Below are 19,753 nucleotides of genomic sequence, written 5' to 3' on the forward strand. Positions count from 1 at the left end.
TAGTAGACACCGGAGTGACCATTAACCTCATGGCTGCCACTCTCTATCAAACGTTGAACCCGGCCCCAACACTGAGTCCGTCACACATCACTGTGTTCGCATACGGGCAGGACACCCCGCTCAAGATCCGAGGGAAGTTCAAGACAACTATCTCGCACGGAGACCGATCCATCACCGCCAACATCTTCGTGTCAGAAGAGGGGGAGGGCATGCTGCTCGAGTGCCGGGCAGCCAAGGATCTGGGAGTTGAAATGTTTGCTTTTGGGGTAAACCAGGAGTCAATTCAACAACTAATAACAGAGTTCTCCGATATATTCAAGGGCATTGGAAAGTTTACGGGGAACAAGGTGCACCTCCACATCGACCACACCGTTCAGCCGGTAGCATTGAGGCATCCCCGTATCGCATCCCAACTCAGGCCACTCGTAGAAGAGGAGCTCAAGAAGCTGGAATCAGCCAGAATAATAGAAAAAGTAACGGGCCCCACTCCCTGGGTCTCACCCATAGTGATCACACGAAAACCAAAGCAACCAGGAGCCGTCAGGATTTGTGTGGACATGCGACTCCCCAACGCCGCCATCAAACGGGAGCGCCATATCACGCCTACCATCTACGATCTCATAGGGGAAATGGCAGGAGCTAGCTGGTTCTCCAAACTCGACCTAAGGTCCGGGTATCACCAGTTGGTGCTTGATGAAGAGTCATGCAACATCATGACCTTCTCAACGCACGTGGGTCTCCGGAGGTACACCCGTCTAAGTTTTGGCGTGTCCAGTGCGGCGGAAGTATTCCAAAATGTCATACAAGAACTTATTACGGACATACATGGCGCAATCAATGTCAGAGATGACATTATGGTACATGCCCGAACCATCCAGGAACACAACAACCGGCTAGCGCAAGTGTTTCGAAGACTAAGGGATGCAGGTCTCACCCTACATCGCGAATTCTCGAAATGAAAGTTGCAGTTTTTTGGGTACACCTTCTCAGCCGAGGGGGTCAGGACAAGGTAAAAGACATCAAAGAAGCTGCTCCTCCCACCACCGTCACGGAGGTCCGGAGCTTTCTGGGGATGGTGAACTACTGTGGGAGATTCATCCGTGACCTTGCCAACCTGACACTACCGCTGAGAGAGCTCACAAAAGACACCATGCCTTGGAGATGGGGTCCAGAGCAGGCAAAAGTGTTCCAAGAAATCAAAGGAGCTCTATCAGATGCCACCACATTAGCTTTCTTCGATCCCTGGAAATTGACACTTGTGGTGGTAGACACCGGTCCGGTGGGACTAGGGGCCATTTTAATGCAAAGGCAGAGACCAAATGAAGACTGAACTCCGGTGGCGTTCGCTAGACATTCTTTTACAGAAATTGAACAAAGATATTCTCAAATCAAGAAAGAGGCGATACCCATCCACTGGGGGTGCCGACATTTCCACCTGTATGTCTACGGAAAACCATTTGTGGTGGCTACCGATCATAAGCCACTGGTTGCCCTCTTCTCAGGGACCTCCACGAAGCCCCCCCTCGCATTGAGAAGTGGCTGCTCCACTTCAAGACTATAACTGCTGAGTAGAGTACCAGCCTGGGTCCAGGAATACCGCAGATTATCTATCACGACACCCGCGAGCTGCCACTCGGGAGGAAATGGAGGATGCGGCAGATGCCGAAGCATACGTGAGATGTGTCACTGCCCGATCGTGCCCGATGCCCATGTCTGTGGAGAGCATTGCAGAAGCCACCCAGAAGGATGATTGCCTACAAAGAGCCAGAATGGCACTACAGAGTGAAAATTGGCACCGGGCCAAGGAAGGTGGAGGATATTAACACCTGAGGCGCAACGCATCATGGAGAGCCTTCATCACGTGAGAGAAGAACTCAATGAAGATGACACTGGATGTCTGCTGCGAGGTCACAGGCTAGTGATACCGTTAGCTTTGACGGCCCAAGCAGTGCAAATGGCCCATGTCGGCCACCAAGGAATGGTCAAAACGAAATCCAGATTGAGAACCAAAGTATGGTTTCCCCTCATGGACGATCTCGTGGAAGCCACCGTGAGATCGTGTGCAGCCTGTCAGGTCATTGGGGATGTACCGCGAGAGGCACCCCTCATTGTTGAGCCATGGCCACAGCTTCCCCGGGAGTGCGTCAGCCTGGACTTTGGTAGTCTCCCTGATGGGCGGCACACCATGGTAGTTATCGACGACCACTCCAAGCACCCGGAGATGGAAATAATATCTACCACCTGTGCCATGGAAGTCATTCCCAAACTCGAGAAGATCCTGGCAACGCATGGATTGATGAGAGAATTTTGAACAGACAATGGCCCTCCCTTTCAGGGACAAGAACTCGCCAGTTATCTCAGCGTCTTAGGGATCCGGCATCGTAGAATAACCCCCCGATGGCCACAGGCTAATGGCGAAGTGGAGCGGTTCATGCAAACCCTAAACAAAGTGATTAGGATAGCTCACAATAAAGGACAGTCATTAGAACTGGCGATCTTTACATTTCTCAGGAGCTATCGACAGACCCCTCACACAACCACTGGGGTTGCTCCGGGACATGTTCTCATGGGACGAGTGGTTGCGGATTCTATTCCCCATCACCCCCACTGGAAACCAGAGTCATCCAACGAAGGCCTGATCGAAGCCTGACGGCGGGAAGCCCATGCTCAAGCTAGCAAGCGTAGGAGAGCCAGAACATCACAGATCAACCGGGGGGATCTCGTACTACTGAAGATTCGGGTCACCAGCGGAAAATTCAGGTTAACGTGTGAGACGAAGCCCTGGATGGGGGTCAACGTGAAAGGAACTTGCGTCATTGCGGCCGGAGGCCAAGAGATTGTGACTCCAACGTATCCCACTTGAAACTGTTTCATCCTGAGACCGCAGCCGTCTCCCCGCCTGAGTTGCCCGAGGTCAGGGCGCCAGCGAGCCCTGTGACCGTCAGGTCCCCGGCATCAAGAGACTGTTCCCAGGAAGAGGAATCTCCGGATTCGACAAACGGTGACGGTTCTTCTCTAGAAGGATCGGAGGGCGCCAACGTTGGGCAGAGTGGAGAAGACCCTGGAGTTCGTAGCAGCGATCCACCATCCGCGGCTGGGGCTGGTATCACTCCGAGCAGAGAGATCTCTCAATATCAACTAAGAAGAAACCCGGAGCCGTCCTGTCGTCTCCGAGATCATTTCACGTAAGACTGTTCCACTGCATGCCTATTTGAATTATGAATCGGAGACTGAATAGTGAATTCAAGAGACTGAGATTGACTACCTGCAGTATTTCTACATATGTCTTTGCATATCCTGCTCTTTTTGTTTTTTTGTGGTTGGAAAGGAATGTTGTGGTCTAGCTTAGTTACGCCGGTGGCGCAACAGGCGTGCAGCGTGGCACCACATGACCGATATAATAAAAGGGGCCCCAGCACGTACGTACACCAGTGGGCAATGACGTGCAGAGCCACAAATAGCACCCCAGTGTCCGTGTGCTTATTTATGATTAAGGGCCACGTGTCTGGCCTATAGATTCCCAGGTTCCTTCTGAGCGTAGCAAACCCTGTGGGCCCCGTCTGTGCAACCCACACGACACAACAGGCCTCTGCAGGAGATCCCAGTATTTCTCGGGGTCACCACTAGCACAGGGCCAATGAATATATGTGACTTATGTGAGACCCGTGGCTCCTCTCCACGTTCTGCAATGGTGGCCCTAACATTTTGCATTAAGTCACTGTGCACTCCAGCCCAGGGCGAGGAAACATTGCAGGTTGGGTGAGATTGCGGTGAGGGGTGTCTTTCAGTTCTTAGGTGCATGCCCTGTCGCACACTATATTGGTTCCCAAGGCTCGACATGCGCAGGGATGCACCACACTAGATATGCATATAACGTCATGCGGCAGGTTGTTGTTTCTAGGCATTGTAAATAACAGTTGTTAGTCTTCACTTCCTTCACTGCTCTAATTCCGGAAAAAAATTTACGTTTCAAAGAGATAATAATCACACACAGAAGAAACCGCATTACGCAGAGAACCAACCATAATCAAATAATAATATATTTTAAAACTCCAGCACGTGAAACCCTGGGGAGGGGTGTGGCTTAATGGCCAGAGCGGTCGACCTTGATGCTGGGGAACCGGGCTCGAGTCTGGCTGGAGTCTCATGCATCCTGTGATTCTGAGCAAATCACTTATTCTTCGCATGTCTAGAAATAAATGTGTCCATCTGTAATGGAACTGGTGCACATGTAAAGCGCTCTGATACCTTCGGGTCGAGTTCCCGCTATGTAAAACTGTGAAAAAATTAATTAAACAAGCATTTGCAATGCAATAGGTCTCGTATTATTAAAGTTTGAGCTATTGACATTAATAAATAATACAACACCAATAGTTCAAACTTTAATAATGCGAGACCTATTGCATGAATGAAATGAAATTTGATTTGTAGAGCGCATGGCTGCCCGAAAGCGTCCCAGCGCTTGCTTAGGGAACCCGTCCTGGTATTCCACTGCGCGATAACCCATTACTGGGCATCCCCAAGGTGAAAGCCAGGCATCCCACTGCGAGGGGCCGTTGTGGAGATTAAGCAAGCTATTGCCCAGAGTTACAGAGTGGGACTCCATGATTGGAATAGGCACCGAGGCAAGAATTGTCAGGTCCAGGGAAATTTTGAGCCCAAGACCCGCCGAGGTGGGGAATTGAACCCTGGTCCGGGCCAGACCTCTGCATCAGGGTCTGCCGCTCCAACCACTTGTGCCACAGTTATCCACTATTGCATTGCAAATGCTTGTCTTCATTAGCACATATGATGGTATATTCAAATGCTCAATTTCAAGCTGTGTGCAGTACAATCACATCTTGTACAGAATAATGTTGCTTCATTCATGAAAAGAAAATAGCCCATAAATGATGCACACCTAAAAAGTGACTTTCTTCCTATATGTCTAATGGCATTGTTCTCATGGTGGGAGCACAAACTCCTCTCAGTGCTGTGATATAAGCTTATGAACCAAGGTGAAATGCTTCCACATGAAAAAAATAGACTTTTATTTCACTGGTAATGTTTTCAGGGCTCGACTTCTGTATGAGCTTTTAAGGCCAGACCAGACTTCCTGGGTCGGCTCTGACTGGGCTCTTCTTGTTAATTTGTTGGTTCACCCACCTCTACCCCTCCCAAAGCCCCTCCACTAACCCAGGAAAAAATGGCCTGTACAAAACAAAATACAATTGTGTTGAAACACTCCAGAGAGAGCAGATCTGCACTGAAGAGAGAGTGGCCTTGCACTTGCTACAAGTGCACCCTTTCACGTGCGCTTCAAGTGCAGAGTGTGGTAATACAGGGCTTGTTGGGCTTGCAACTATACATCTGCTATGCTGGACCCTGCAGACAACACTCACTCATGCAAGAACGCACTCAGGGTCACAGAAGCATTCATGCACGCAGACAGGGCATTCAGTACATGCGTTTTAGAAATGCTTACATTCGCTACTGCCCCACATTACTAAACCTTGACTCCCACTGGCTGAGCACAGCATCACTATCACCAATTTCCTCCTCAGTTTGGATCCAAACATTTGCTACCTTATTCTGCTATGTCAGCAGGAAGTCGTCTCTTCGATTTCCTGAGAGTCACAAGATATGCCTGTTAGCCGGCCCCGCTCTGACACCTACAGCGCTGTGGACTCCACAGTGCCTGAGTACACACTGCAGATAGCTGCAAAGGTTTCAGATTGCTTATGTGTGACGTTTTCATAATTTCAGTGTAATTATGAGTGACATTCAACGACTATGACACTTTCTCACAGGCAAAATCAAGCAGTGAAGACTTGGGAAACCTATACATTTCAGAAATTACAACCATTTCAGAAACAAGAAACTCGAAGGAGATCTTAAAACTGCTGCAGAGCACCAGAAAGGAAAGGGCACTTTGGCACCCGACTGTACCAAACGGGATGTAAGAGGCCCTACCTACACGCATGATCTCAGTTGCCTACTAATACAGTTTCATAATTATTCACACTTGCTTTTAATCAGCCGCAGTTTGGTGTTCTGGAGGGCACCAGAATAATCTGCGCATGGAAGCCTCTTGCATTAAACTCTCGAACCAAAGCTAAGGACAGTCCCGATTAAATGCACCCCCAGCAGCCCTGAATAAATGCATCACCAGAAGTGTTAGCATCCAGTGCTGTGCTGTCAACGAAGTGAGGGCAGAGCGAAGGCTCTGAATAACTTCACCCCCAGGGAACTAGGCCGAAGGGCGGCGTCTGTCCCTTTAATAAGGCACATCAGTGACCTCGAACCACGAACAAACCCCCATCCGAGGAAATGCCAGGAACATTTGTCTGATGTGAGCGGAACAGAAAACAGCGGCTCCGTGTGTAGTGAACAAACAATATCTGCAATAACACTGTTCTCTGCTCAGTGCTCCACGTGGAACATAAATGTGAATAAAATCAAAAGGACTGGAATAAAAGTCAGCACAGAAGGGGAGAACCATGCCTTTAACTCAGGAGGCAGATGCTCTTAGTGGAAGAGATCAGCCTGGCGCAGGTTCCTCCCCCCACCACCACTGCACCCCGTTATGAGCCCGAGGAGGCCTGGTGAAGGTAGGGTGACCAACTGGTATGGTTGTAAATTCAGGACAGTGAGTGAAAAAATTCAGGACAAAGGGTCAAAATTCAGGACAAAATTCAGGACGGAAGGTCAAAATTCAGGACAAAAATTCGGGACAAATGTACTTTTACAGACACTACGAAGGAGGTCACGCAATGGTATATTACAGTTAGGGCACCAAAAGGGCATGAATACCGACCACACAGCCCTGAAGTGTCTCGTTTGTGCAAGCTCAAAAGACTGTCCATTCTTAGGAACTGTTGTCTGGCTCTACTGTACTCTGGTCTCCACATATCTGCACTTGATGAGATCAGATAGTGGCGAACGGAGAATAAGTATTCATCAGAAGTTCTGTGGGGCTGTCATTTTTCTGTGGGTAGCCACCCTCAAGAGTTCTGACGGTCTTTGCCCACAGTTTTCAACCAGAAACACAACCTTATTTCACTTGCATTCAGCCTAAATGATAAAACAGTGATGTTGTTGAAGGAAATAGCCATGAGCTCAACACTCCCACCCACAGTACTTGGAAACTTGGGAGCACAAATCCCTTGACATAGAATTTTCCGCAGAAGTGTTCTTGAACTCCCTTGACATAGAATTTCCTGCAGAAGTGTTCTAGAACTTTCAAGATTTTGTCATGGGCATCATTTATGGGTGCAACGGTGGCCCCCTCGTCTCAGCAGAGTAAGGGAGGGGCCAGAAACAGGAATGATGCAAAGCTCTAATGAGCTTTGTTTACTTTCTGTACCTCTCACCTACATCATTTGAAAGTAAAGTCATGAAAGCTCTAACCAGAAGCCGGTTGTTAGCTAAGCTACACACTTGCAAAGCAATGATTTATTTCTGAAAGTGGAACCAACCCTACTAAAAAGTAGTCTCTCTCACTCCTCCACCCCCTGATCGTGTGAAGGGAGCAAGAAATAGGAAGTACAGCAGAGGGGTAGAAATGGGTAAAAGAGAAAAACTATGAGGAGGAAATTACAGACGGAAGAGCATAAAGAGGACACTAAAGAGAGACAGTTGAGATACTGAAAGATAGGGGTGTGATAGAGAGAGGGATTCAATACATAAGAGAAGGGTGACAGTGTCATTGAAATATAGACTTGAAAAAGAATGAGGCAGGTGACAGATAGGTGATATGAACATAGACAGGTGACAGAGACAGCTAAGAATCAGAGAGAGAGGAAAAGTGGCGATATGGGATGACAATATGAGTCTTTTTGATCTACATAGAGGCAGATCCTGAAGAGGAAGAGGAGGGACAGATGTGTGAGAGAGGTGCGATAAAGAGAGGTTATAAAAGACCGCGGAAAGGGTGGGGTGGTAGACAGGTGAGAAAGACCAGATTAAAGAAGGAGGCAATTGAGAGTGTGCTAATAAAGTGACAGACAGGTTATGTCATTTATAGTGAGAGAGAAAGAAAAAGAGAAACTAGTGATAAGAAGACACAGGTTAGATAAAACAGGGTGCACAGACAAAATATCGACTCAAAAATATCGAATGGACAAAATATCGAGTTAAAAATATCGATAATAATAAAATATCGATAACAAAAATATCGTTGGTCAAAATATCGATTAAAATAATGTTAAAAAAATATCGAGTACAAAAATATCGACTAAATATATATAAATAGTCAAAGTAAAAAATTTCAATAATATGTAGAAAAAAGGTTACAAAAATACAAAATTTTTATTAATAGTAATATAAATTGTAGTTAATGTTTAGGAGCAGGATGTTGGGTTAATAGGGGATAAGGGTGGGGAGTAATTTAATAATAAATAATTAATTAATATATGTTTGTAAATATTTTTAATTTTTAATTAATTGGTACTTAATTAATATTAATTAGTTAATTAATTAATATATTTTGTACATATTTTTAATTAGTAATTAATTGGTAAATAAATAATATTAATTAGTTAATTACATTAATTAAAGTAATTTTTTTATATATATAATTTTTAGTTATTGTTAATTAATTAATTGTTAAAAAATAATATTAATTATTAAATTAAATTAATTACAGCTAATGTGCTAATATATTTACTTTATTGTTATTGTTAATTAATAATTAATTGGTAATTAAATAAAATTAATTAATTTTGGGTAAACGAGTATTTTTAGGGTTCAGGGTCAGTTTTCAGTTTTTGGGTAAAGGGGTATTTTTAGGGTTCAGGGTCAGTTTTCAGTTTTTGGGTAAAGGGGTATTTTTAGGGTTCAGGGTCAGTTTTCAGTTTTTGGGTAAAGGGGTATTTTTAGGGTTCGGGGTCAGTTTTCAGTTTTTGGGTAAAGGGATATTTTTAGGGTTCAGGGTCAATTTTCAGTTTTTTGGTAAAGGGGTATTTTTAGGGTTCAGGGTCAGTTTTCAGTTTTTGGGTAAGGGTTTTTTTTTAGGGTTCAGGGTCAGTTTTCAGTTTTTGGGTAACGGGGTATTTTTAGGGTTCAGGGTCAGTTTTCAGTTTTTGGGTAAAGGGGTATTTTTAGGGTTCAGGGTCAGTTTTCAGTTTTTGGGTAAAGGGGTATTTTTAGGGTTCAGGGTCAGTTTTCAGTTTTTGGGTAAATGGGTATTTTTAGAGTTCAGGGTCAGTTTTCAGTTTTTGGGTAAAGGGGTATTTTTAGGGTTCAGGGTCAGTTTTGAGTTTTTGGGTAAAGGGGTATTTTTAGGGTTCAGGGTCAGTTTTGGGTTTTTGAGTAAAGGGGTATTTTTAGGGTTCAGGGTCAGTTTTCCCTACTGTTGCACCCACTGGAGTGGGAATAGTAATTTTAACCCCTACGCTATCCAACGCTTTCCCTACGCTTGCACTCTTTGGAGTGGGAATAGTATTTTTTACACTTCTGGTATCGTACGGTAATATAATAGTATCTTATTTAATTATAGTATGTTACTATATATTTATGTTTTAACAAATAAGATTGTACACATTTTTTTTATTATTTTCATTTATTATTTAATTATTATAAGTTAATGTAAGTATTTTTAAGTATATTTTAGTAATTAAATTTTAATATTAATTCAATTTAACACTGTTTTTAATAAAGTCGATATTTTTTACATCTATATTATTGTAAACGATATTTTGTACTCGATATTTTTGTACTTACCTGTTTGTAGATACAAACTCGATATTTTGACTGTCGATATTTTGTCCACAATATTTTTGCAAGTCGATATTTTGTCCCTCGATATTATTTCAGTGATCCATAAAACAGCTGGGGGAGAGGCAGGAAGGAGGAAAGGTGAGAGGTATGGACCTGAAATAAGACTGGTGTGAAAGAGACAGACAAGGGTTTATAAGAGAGGAAAGTGATAGAACAGGTAAGAAAGTCAGTTGAGACTCCTTCAGTTACAGATCTGCAAAACTGCATCAAATATTTTCACCCAACACATCCAAGTGGCAGGGAATTCTACTAGAGCTGAGTGGTGCCCACCAAAACAGGTTTTTTCAAATATTGTTTTTAAATCCAGAGAAACTATCATCCGCTCAATAGCTGATAAAGGACAAACCGAGGCAGGATGAGCAAGCAACATTTATTCACAGCTAGGCTGAACATCTTCACCTTTAGATGTGAAAAAAACCATTGAGGTTTCTTGAATCATAAACAACATGTACTGAATAACATGCTGTGATCTTGATAAGATATTTTGCTCCTGTTCTCAGGAAGACTAAGGGGCCCATTTCATGTTAGATGTGATATTGTTCTCAAGATTCTAGCTCGACTGGGTGCAGAAATGCAAATGGTAAAAACAAATGTCTTTCTGTTGAATGTGTAGGCACAAGGCCTCGAATCGGGACACACATGTAAAATTGAACTTGGTAATTCCATATCAAGCATGATTTCCCTGATTTTGGACCCAATAACTCGTGACTCCTTGTAATTGGGGAAGTCAGTGACTGTAGTCATTAACTTCGGCCCAGCATCCCTTCACCTCGTTAACAAGCATTCCTCTTATCTAAAGAGTGAGGGGTAGTTTAAAGGGGGAAGGGAGAGAGAAAGCTAGAGAGAGCCTAGGAACGAGCACACTAGGGGAAACAGTGAAAACAGCAGACAAACTTCGATGAACTGGAAATAAACGCACAATCATGTAAAAGAATGATAACATGCACATTTATTAAATTTACTAACCCTTTGAGAAGTTCTTTGCAAAGGGCAACAAAGCCCATGACCATAGCTGCAAAGGATTCAGATTGCTATCTGTGAAATTTTCATAGCTTCAGTGTAATTATGAGTGACATTTCAATGACTATGAGTGACCCTTTCTCGCGAGCAAAATTAAGCAATGAAGACGAGGGAAAAATACAAATATTTGAAATTACTCCCCACTGAGCAACGAAAAACTATAAGAACATCTTAAAACTACTGCAAAGCAGCAGTAATGGAAGGACACTAACGGGACACAAATTGCGTGACTGCAGTGCTCATCAACAGAGGGCAGGCAAGCTTCCCAGCTGCTCAGAAGATCTCAGCCACACTATGAGTATTGTGCAATATTGATATTGAGTACACCAGGTTGACTGGTGATGGCAGTTGGTTGGAGCAATTGCCACTGGAGGAAGCAACAGGATGTTGTTAAATGCCACCCGAGAGAGCCCTGTGATTACTTTGCTGTGTCTCTCCCTGCCTGAGAAACTACATTTCACAAGCCAGTTAACTCATTTGCTGTAGTTTCAGTAAGTTGTTTTAGGTAGGGGGTGGGTACTCTGGTTTCTTACTGGCATGTTCATAGCTGCCAGGTTTTCAGTTTGCTCATGTGTAGCATTTATAGGCTTTCAGGGTATTTATGAATAACTTTTCACTGCCTTATGTTTGAAACTTGTAATGAATTAAAGCCAGCTCTCAATATCTTTTTTCTTTCAAGTTTCATTTGTTCATAATGTATTCCTGTTACCAGGATTTCTAATAACCCATAGATTGCTGTACGAAGTGAGGACGCCTTTGACTATAGCTTTCACCAATATTCGTTCTCCTTAACAGACCCAAAAATTTGCTAACATTCTTGTTGGCTGCAGAAGTGGTTACCAATTTACACCACTCCCACTCATTAGCTGTAAGATATAACTCAATGCCGGTAATAATTTCATTAGAGGTAAATATTTGGTCAAAGGGGGACAAATGTACTTCTAAACAAATGCACAGTGCTGCTCTTTGTGACGATTATTTTTTACTGACCTTTCCATTATTGCGGTTCCCAGAGCTGCAGCAGGGCTTTGTTTTGCCTATGATGGCGTGGTACAGAGGGCGGGCGAAGTTTAACTTAAAGAAAATCTGTAGCAATAGCAGTACAAGGGGCCTCTATGAATGAATGAATGAAATCTAATTTGTATAGCGCTACTAAGCCCAATGGGCGTCAAGGCGCCTAACCAAAAAGAAGCTAGCTGGAGCAAATATACTCTCTTACAGGTAGGCCTTGATAAAGCACCAAATTTTGAGTGCTTTTTTAAAGAGGGACAGAGACGGTTGGGCCTTAATCTCCAGTGGTAGGGCATTCCACAACCGAGAGGCAACAATAGAAAATGCTCTGCAGCCCCATCTGACCTTCCTTGTGCGGGGGACTACAAGCAGATTCATCTCCGATGATCTAAGGGTCTTACTGGGAACATGGCGAGTTAGAAGGGAGCCCAGAGGGTCCAAAGGACCAGCTGCGAGTGCTCTATAGGCCAGGCACAAGATCTCAAATGAGATCCTCTGTTGGATAGGAAGCCAATGCAGGCTCTTCCTGGCCATTGTAGCAGAGGATGCATTGGGTAGAGCCAGGACGAATCTCGCAGCCACGTTCTGAATGACCTGGAGGCGCTGAATGAGGCCCTTGTTGGAGTCTGCATTGAGTGCATTGCAGTAGTCCAACCTGGAACCCACTAATGCAACCACAATCTGCTTACGTGCTTGGGGAGAGAGATAGTGCAGGATTCTTTTAAGAATCTTAATGACCCCCCAGCAAGTGGCCACCGTTCTGTTGACCTGTAGAGTCATGGACAGTGATGTGTCAAATATAACGCCGAGATTCCTGGCCGATTGGGAGGGTGATGGGCAGGTTCCCAAAGATGGAGGCCACCACTCGCTAGACCAGATTTTCTGGTCTTTGCCAAAGACCAGGATCTCTGTTTTGTCGCCGTTCGACTTTAGGGAGTTTTGGATCATCCACTCCGAGACTGTCTGCATACAAGTCCTAAAGTTGACAGCGGAAGTAGTAACAGATTGAGCCAGGGACACCATGATTTGGGTGTCATCGACGTATGACACAACCTCCATCCCCTGCGATTTTACTAACCTGGCAAGGGGAGCCACATAGATGTTGAATAGGGTCGGACTCAAGGCCGACCCCTGTGGCACCCCGTATTGCAAGGATTTAGCAGGGGAGAGGAACTCTCCGAGCATGACTCTCTGCTCTCTTAGATGTAAGAAAGAGTGCAGAAGGCTCAGGGCCGGGCCCGCAAACCCTGCCTCCCTCAAACGAGATGTTAAAGTGGAGGGAGACAGGGTATCAAACGCTGCTGTGAGGTCAAGTAAGACCAACACAGTGGTTTGGCCCAGATCCACCTTCAGGCGGATGTTGTTCACCACCATAGTAAGTGCCGATTCAGTACTATGGGATTTTCTGAATCCATGCTGGGAGCTATCTAAAAACCCTGAGGAATCCAGAAAAGTAGATAGATGTAAATTCAGGTGTGATTCGAGCATTTTTGCTGGGGCAGGTAGCAAGGAGATGGGTCTGAAGTTCTTAAGCTGTTCGGGGTCCAAGGTGGGTTTCTTCAAAAGGGGCTTCACTATCGCCTTTTTCCAAACCGAAGGGAAGGTACCCTGAGCCATGGCACCATTCATCACTTCAAGAAGAGGCGAAAGAAGAGTGTCCCTACATTCCTTCAGAACCTTCAAAGGACATGGGTCCAAAGGTGAGGCCGACTTTGTCCTGTCTAACAGGAGATCAAGCCCGTCAAGGGAGAGCGGCGGAAAATGAGTGAGGGTCTTGGTGGGGTCTCTCGACCAAAACTCTAAATTAGTTAGAGTTTGGGAGGAAGGATCCCCCAAAGTGTTCCTCTGAGTTTCCAAAGAGAGATTAATATCCTCGATTTTTTTATGGAAGAACTCTGAGATATTGTTGCACAACTCCTGTGAGCCCACAACTGGATCAGGCACTAGACTACAAGGGTGTGAACAACATAATAGAAAGGCAGCCAGCAGCGTCAGAAACAGACAATTATTATGTTGGGGTGGGGCGAACGGGGAGGGGACAGGACTGAGGAGCACGAGAGCAATGTTAAAGTTATGCTCTCACCTAACTTCCCTAAAGCTGTTCTAATTGGCCCAGAGCATCTGTGCCAATGAAAACAGTCATGCAGTGGAGCCTGGAGCACTAGGATTGGCTGAAGGCTTTCAAGTCAATCCTACGTTATCCACAAAACGTCTTTGGCAATTATTGAAGGTTGAAAGTCACGAAATTATTGTCTGTCATCGTAAATCAGCAAAATCACGGACAAATGGCGTCCGTTAAAGATATTGTCACGGACAACGGACAGAAGGTGAAAATTACAGACTGTCCGTGAAATTTACGGACGGTTGGTCACCCTAGAGGGCTGATGCCCTGGGGTCAGGTACACTGCATCCAGTTACAACAGGGAATAGAAAGCTAAACAGTGAGCGCTGTAACATGCTCACAGTTACCACAATGATGATTGCACTTTGAATTTGGCGCCTGTGCCTAATGTCTGTCCCAGTCTGACTCTGGTCAGAGCAGACAGAGAGTCACAGCCTGTGGCAGTAATCACAGTGTGTGTCCGCCCCTCCCAAACTTCCTGCCAGCTAGCTGGATCTGAATGAATACCTACTGGCGGCCGCTCAATTAGCACATTGTGCGGGGTAGATTAGCACTCAATCAAAGTGCTTCAGGAAAACGGACCCACTCATGGTCAGCTGTGTTGCACTTCTTTTTGTAAATGCCAATTTCACAGAGCTTGGTTTACATTCCCATGAGTACCGGTACTCTCTTTGGACAAAGAGAAGTTCCGGTACTCAAGCGCAGAAAATATAGAAGTGCCGGTACTCAGTACCGGTGAGTACCGACCCATTTAAAGCACTGAAGATAACACAATCCTTGACGCTGCCGCGGCCCGTATCGGTAAGAGTGGTGGGGCCGGGTGAGAGGGGATTTTGACTAATGATGACCAGGGCAAATTAAAATTTTATTTGATTTTCCCTTGTCATTGTCCGTCGAAATACCCCCTCACCCAGCCCCCCTGCCCCACCGCTCTTACCTGTACGGGCTGCGGGTGACTTTACACCTCAATTGAGTGGCACACCGCTGTGGCAATACTTGCTGCCTTCACTGTGAATATTCACAAGTTTGTAAACTGAGCTGATTTCCCAACCTCTGATACGACACAGCTCTCTTTAATGCCTCTGGGGTATGAACATTTCCTTTCCCAAATGTGGTTACGATGAATGGCATATCGACAAATTCCTGACATATAAAATGGTAAGTGAAGTGTAATTTTGTTTGTACATGCCTTTTGACATTTTTTTACTGTTTATTACAACTTGGCATTGTAAATGTAATCAAAGTAAATGTATGCATTAAAAGGACGTTCGTTGTTGCTGTAGTTGAAATGCTTCCCTTTGTGATGGTGTGATATTGGTTTTCAACGTAGAAACTGGTGTGGTAATGCCATCCTTGTTTTTTTGCTTTCGTTGTAAAAACCTTTGGTGTAACTTTCTTTGTTGCGTTATACATCCATGCTATATTGATGGATTTTGCTTTATTAACATAATTTTCTTCTAGAGGAATAATCCTGTGTATACATTTTGGAAAATGCTTTTAAATTCCAGATTGTTGAATTGTTCAAACTAACCGCATTTTAGTCTCAGATATTGGATGTTCTGAGTTAACCTGGCCTTATTTATTGTATTAATAATACCAGACTTCTTTAAAACAATTTCTTTGTTGCTTCCAAACTAAAAACCGCTTTAAAACGCTTGGTCTCTCTAAAATTGTATCTTCAGCAATACCTAGCATTATTAGGGTTCATAAGAAGCACATTTTAAATTCCTTTCTCAAATCAGCATGGCAAACACTAAATAGTATTGATTCAGTTCTCTTTGTTGTTTAGGACAATCCATCCCATTAAAAAAAAATGTATTAATAATGCCAGACATCTTTAAAACTACTTATTTGCTGCTTTCAATCTAAAAACCTCGTTATAACCCTTGGTATTTCTGAAATTGTATCTTCAGCCATACCTAGAGGTATTAGGGTTCATAAAAGCCAATTTAGAAATTGCCTTTCTGAAATCAGCATGGCAAACTCTAAATAGTGTCGATGCAGTTCTCTTTGTTGTTTAGGACAATCCGCGCAGGGCTTATAGCCGTGGCGAACTGGATGCGTATTAACTGCTTACAGTTAAACGCCAAGAAAACCGAAGTCCTGATCTTAGGGAAGCAGGCGGAACTTTGGGGAGATCAGTGGTGGCCTCCTGAATTGGGGGTGACTCCCATCCCAGCGGCCGAAGTTAAGAACTTGGGGGTCTGGCTGGATCCCAACCTCTCTTTTACCAGCCACACAAAGAAGATTGCAGCTACCTGCTATGGTATTCTGCGAGGACTGAGACCAGTCCTCAAATTCTTCGACCCCCCTACTCGGCAACTGGTGGTCCAAGCCTCCATTCTTTCTCGGCTGGACTACGGGAGTGCTCTGCTGCTTGGAGTAAATCAGGCTGAGGCCACCAGGCTGCAGAGGGTGCAGAATGCCGCTGCGTGGGCCATTGTTGGCCTCCCGAGACGTTGTTCTGTCTCTGCAGTTCTAACCTCCCTTCACTGGCTGCCGGTCAGACAGAGAATTAAATTCAAGGCTCTCTGTCTGACATTTAATATCCTGAAACTCTCCTCTCCTCCTGCCCTTGCGGGTCTTGTTTCCCCCTATGTCCCCACGCGGTCTCTCAGGTCGGAATCTCTTCATCTGGCGATTACGTCTAGGTTCAGACTGAGTAGGATAGGAGGTCGTTCCTTTCGAGTTTTGGCGGCTGGATTATGGAACTCCCTTCCTGTCCATATCCGTGCCCTTAACAGCCTGACTCTCTTCAGACGTGCTATAAAAACCCATTTGTTCACCTCTGCTGACTGATCTCTTCTCTTTCCAGCATCGTTTTGTTGTGTTGTGGTACTTGATCAGGCGCCAGGACGCCCCTTCGCTGGGGCAGCTGTGCGCTGAATAAAAGTTATTAACATAACATAACATAACAATCCATACCATTTGTTTTATTTGACTTTGTTTGAATTCTATTTGTCACAAGTAAAGTATAATCAGCTATATTTATGGACTCTTTCCAATAGATGACATTGTTTTCTGAAGAGTACCGTCATTTGATCCTTTTTGGAAAGTTTGAGTAATCCATTACTTCAATCCCATACAGGAGACTAGTGGTTGTACAACTTACATGTTGTCAGTTACTTCCACATGCACTTGCACAAGATCTTTGATAATGATTAAAATGTTTTACTCTTCACATGTAGACTACGTAGAGATAAGTATGCTCACTCACTCTATTTGGTTGTATTTAGATATTAGGTAAACAAACAGACTCAGGCAAAAAGCTAGAAAAATGCTTTTCTGTTTTGCTGCAGTTGAAGGGCATGAAGATGAAATTTGAATATTTAGAAATGCATTCTAAGTTTCTTGAAGTCAGTAGGCGTGAAATCAATTAAAACAAGATGGTCTGTAAATATGAATAGGGGGCAGTTTATGGAGCCTAAAACATGCGTTGGGGGGAGGCGACAGGCTTTTAATACTTCTGGCACACCAGATAAATAAAATGAAACAGCATCAAGGCCAATACACATCATTGGTACAAGCCATTTTCTGGCAATTTTCTTTGCAAGGGACTATGCTCTACACCCATATGTACCTTTGTCTAGATATCTGTTCAGATTTCAGCTATCAGGACCAAGAGATTATTTGGCACTCCCAAATTCACTGTTTTTTTCCCACAGGGTAGGGTGCTCTACACAACCAGAGCTGACTTGTAGTCAATGAAAGAGATACACTGACTGCTTTTGATATTACATATTTGTGAGCTGGTAATTATTTAATAATTATTCTATTAATGTAGCCTTAATTCTTTCAAACACCTGATTGACAAATGGTTACAATCCTGGTTGGCCTGGGCATGCGCCTAAGCCAGGCAGAAACCACCACTCTAGTCAGGGCAAAGAAGTTACACACTGCAGATAACCCCTGCTCACCCCTTGGTAGCTTGGCACAAGCAGTCAGGCTTATCCCAGAGGCAATGTGTAGAGCTTTTGCGCAACACACACACACACACACAGCAGCGCCACACTAGGCACACCACAAAAGAAACTTCACACAAGGTTATATCAAAAATAGCCTTTGTATTACTCATAAAACACATTAGAACATAATCACATATATGCACTGTGCCACCTGGCACTTGGTATCACTTTACAGGGATTATATACACTACAGGGCTAATCGGGCCACTGTCATCATATCACAACTCACAGTTAGCAAAGCAACCAGTAACTACTGGTAACCGCTGTACATAGCATAAACATATTATGCATACATCACAACATCACCTCCCATAGCATATTGTGCAGAACATAATCAGCAGCAGAGTACCATAATACACACATGGGTACTCAGCATAGCACAGTATGTAAATACATCATTAGCAGTGCACTAATCTATCACACTGCCCAAGTGTCCATACTAGGAAAATACAGAGCCTCCATCAGGCAACTGCCTCAACACCTAGGCACCTGACATGTAACCCAATCTTAGGGCACAAATGCAGCCGGTCGGGGGGAGGGCCACCACGTGCCTCTCTTGCGGCTGCAACAGAATGTCCCCACCACCTCTGTGTCACAACACAGAAAGGGGGAGGGGGTGCAGCTCACCTGATCTTCCTCAATGGAGAGACCTTGGTGCTGTGATGAGAATACAGCTGCCCGCAATCATGCGGCGCAGCAGTGATCAGGCCAGAAATGTGGAGCAATTATACTCAGGGGCCTCTGGTGAGGTATCACTCCGAGCTCCCCTCTCCTGCTCAGGTTTCCAGCACACTCACCTGTGTCCTGGGTGAATCCGATTCCTTGAGACACATCCCGCGGGTCGAGCAGCCCGGTCTCTGCCTCTAATGTCGGGCCTCAGTTTGTTCTTTGTCGCTGGTGACACACGGGTCTCTCCTCTGACACTCAGGAGACTCGCCCAAAGACAGGCCCAGGAAGGACATGGGGCTCTCCATTTCACCATGGGAGCCCCGCCCAAATTCAGGAAACAGCTGCTTGACTTCCGGCTTCCTCCTCTCTCCAGGCATCTCTCACAGCTATGGGCCCCATCCACAATCAGGCCGAGTTGCCGCCTGACTTCTGGTTCTAATGGCAACGAGCTGCAACTTCCACCAGAGTACGGGGTAGGCTCCTGCCCGTACATGGTATCTGCAGCATCTCCTGCCGCCCACTTAGCTGGTGAGCCCGTGTTTCGGGCTCCACTACCAGTTTCAGCCCTCACCACACATCTGCTAAAAGAGGAGAGCCAGCAGAACACTCTTCTTCTTCAGAGCCAAGGAATTCGGCAAACCGTGCAGCGCTCTGCCTGTCTTGACACTTCCAGATACTAGCAGGGAGCAGGCAGAGTTTTTCCTCCAAGAAAGGGCAAAGGCAGAGCTGGCACAGGCAGGCCAGCACACTGGGTCTCTTGAACAGAACAGCAGACCCTTCAACTGCCAAGCAGGGCAGCCGGTCAGTCCCCCAGCGGCAGTTCCTTTTTGCAGTCCAGCAGCAGGACGGCCGCAAGTTCCCAAGTTAGCACCCAGCACACTTTATATGGGGTCACAGCCCCAATATTTATACCATCTGTATTCTTTTTTCTGCCCTGGTACAGGGCTTGGGACCCAGTCTAAACCAGTTCTGGGGGGCACTTAACAAGTGCATAACAATCCCCATTGTCAGTGTAGGCTCTGGCTCAAGGCACAACACAGGGGGGCTGAGCCAGCATTGTGTAAGGCAGGCATAGTCCTATTCAGGTCCAGGTGCTACTCCTCCCACTACTCCAAATGCAGGTCGGCCTATTCAACCTAGCGCTGACTCACCCAGCCCCTCTGGAACCTCTTCACCTCCCCAGCCCCTGTCATCCAGAGCCAGACAG

The sequence above is a fragment of the Lissotriton vulgaris genome, unplaced genomic scaffold, assembly GCF_964263255.1.
Source record: "Lissotriton vulgaris unplaced genomic scaffold, aLisVul1.2 SCAFFOLD_909, whole genome shotgun sequence".
NCBI lineage: Eukaryota > Metazoa > Chordata > Amphibia > Caudata > Salamandridae > Lissotriton > Lissotriton vulgaris.